Here is a 2,563-nt window from a genome sequence, read left to right as displayed (position 1 = left end):
AATTTGTTTATCCACATAGACTGTTAGCTTCTTAAGGGTATAGAAAGTGTTTTACTTTAAAAATAAAGGATCGGCCACATTCACGCCTGTAATCCCAGCACTTTGGGAGGCCAAGGCAGTTGGATCACCTGAGGTCAGGAGTTCAAGACCAGCCTGGCCAACATAGCAAAAACCCATCTACTAAAAATACAAAATTTAGCTGGGCGTGGTGGTGAGCATCTGTAATCCCAGCTACTTGGGAGGCTGAGGCAGGAGAATTGCTTGAACCTGGGAGGCAGAGGTTGCAGTGAGCCGAGATAGTGCCATTGTACTCCAGCCTGGGTGACAGAGTGAGACTCCATCTCAAAATAATAATAATAATAATAACAATAATAACAAGGATCATTTATTCTCCTCAGTGCCCATCAGGCCTCGTGCCAAGAAGCTTAATACCTCTGATTAGGACAGAAGAGACCCAGAAAGTGTCAATGTTTATAGAAAACTTCCTTCCAGGCATTCTCCCCAGGGACCCTCCTCTCCATCCTCTGTGCAACTACACACACACCTTTCTTGCAGCAAAATTTGTCCCCACGAGCCCCTTTCCCAGACACAATGTCCCATCCTCTCTCTCGGAGGAGGACTTTCCCAGCTTTGCTCCTCGTCTCTGAAAAATGCACACAAACCTTGATATTTGGAGAGTGGGTACTGCTACGGTAGGCAAATGACATGAGCCAGCACTGGAAACCAGGTGAAGGCCCAACAGCATTTCCACAATGGAAGCATGAGGGATAGCGATTATCATGAGTTCGTGAGTTCCAAGCTCAGCAGAAAGTGGTCACAGCTGTCTGCCCTCCTGAGGGGTAGTGGGTGCCAGGCCTGTGTACCTCAAGTGGGCATGGTGCAATCAGTGCATTAACCCTTGGACTGATCAAAGAGAAAGAAGAGTTTCTGGAAAACATACAAGGAGGTCATGAAAAAAAATCTCCAGGATGTAGGATGCCACTACAGAGAAAGAAAACTTAAATTAAGAGCATGGGTTATAGAGACATCATATACCAATGGGAGAAAGATAAAAAACCTCTGCTCAGAATACATTTGTTTCCTGCACCCTAACTTCCTTACGCTGCCTCCTTGCCATTTCTCCAGACATACTCCTCTCCCATACTACAGCAAGTAGGAGGGTTGAGGAGTGAACAAACAGAACGAGAAGTCTGTCCAACCTTTGATGACCTGTTATGGGCGGAACTGTATCTCCCCCAGAATTCATACGTTTCAAACCCAACCCCCACTACCACAGAATGTGACTCTATTTGGAGACAGGGCCTTTAAAGAGGTAACCAAGGTGAAACAAGCTCATATGGCTCCAATCCAATAGGACTGTATCCTTATTAGAAGAGATGAGGACATAGATACACATAGAGAGATGACCACGTAAGGACACAGGTGGAAGGCACTTATCTGCAAGCCAAGGGGAGAGGCCTCAAAAGAAACCAAACCTGCCAACACCTTGATCTTGGTCTTCGGGTCTTGAGAATGGTGAGAGAACACATTTCTGTTGTTTAGGCCTCCCAGTTCGGCAGCCAGAGCAGACTAATATATAACCGTAACTCTCTCCCAGCCCTTCACACACCTTATACGCCTTCTGTGCTTAATCACAGTTCCTTGAGCTCACCATGCAGTCTCCTCCTCTAAACACTTGCACAGGCTGTTCCCTCTGCTTGGAATGTCCTTCCCTCCCCCTTTCTTCAGCGGGCTCACACCTACTAATATCTTAAGATCCAGCTAGTGTCACCACCTCCAGGAAGTCCTCAGAGAATACTCTCTAACTGCCTTCTGACTCCCTCCCACCTGCTTCCCCTCCCCACCTGAGCCAGCCTCTGCACAACCTAGCATGGATCCTATTGTGGAGAGCTCTCACTGTGCTTCTCCCTCATTAGCCTATGGTTGGTGTCTTTCATTTCTATATTTTTGCCTCCTAAAAGAGCCAAGCTCAGAGTGGTCAGTAACTGTGAGGGAGAGAACAAACAAGTGAGGACACAAGAAGAAGAAACCCCTCCTCACTGGAGCTGCCCAATAGGTATGGGACAGGAGAAAATGGCAAGAAGAGCCCATAAACGTTAGGAGGAAAGGAGAAAAGGGACATGGTATTGACGGTAGCTATAAGACTGCACCTAGCCAGGCAGGAGGTGAGAGCAAGAGGGATTGCCTAGAGCCTGACTACTCAAAGTGTCTCCCTGGGTAGCAGCACAGGTATTAAGTGGGAGGGAGGGAGAGACAGAGGGTGAGGGGGAGGAGGAGAGGGAGGGGGAGAGGGGGAGAGGGGAAAAGGAAGAGAGGGAGAGAGGGAGAGAGGGCGACAGGGAGACAGGGAGAGAGGGAGAGGGGGGAGAGAGAGAGAGAGAGAGGAGACTCTCAGCCCAGATATGCTGAATCAGAATTTAAAGTTTAACAAGCTCTGCAGGTGTACATCATGACTTGAGAAGAATTGGCTTGGAATGATATCAAAAGAAACCAAGAGTTAGACAATTTTTGTATTTTAGTATTTATATTCATTGCCCTTTTTTATTGTATTTGGGGCTTTAGA

Source organism: Mandrillus leucophaeus, unplaced genomic scaffold (genome assembly GCF_000951045.1).
Source record: "Mandrillus leucophaeus isolate KB7577 unplaced genomic scaffold, Mleu.le_1.0 Scaffold193, whole genome shotgun sequence".
Lineage (NCBI taxonomy): Eukaryota > Metazoa > Chordata > Mammalia > Primates > Cercopithecidae > Mandrillus > Mandrillus leucophaeus.
This window is presented reverse-complemented; position numbering follows the sequence as displayed.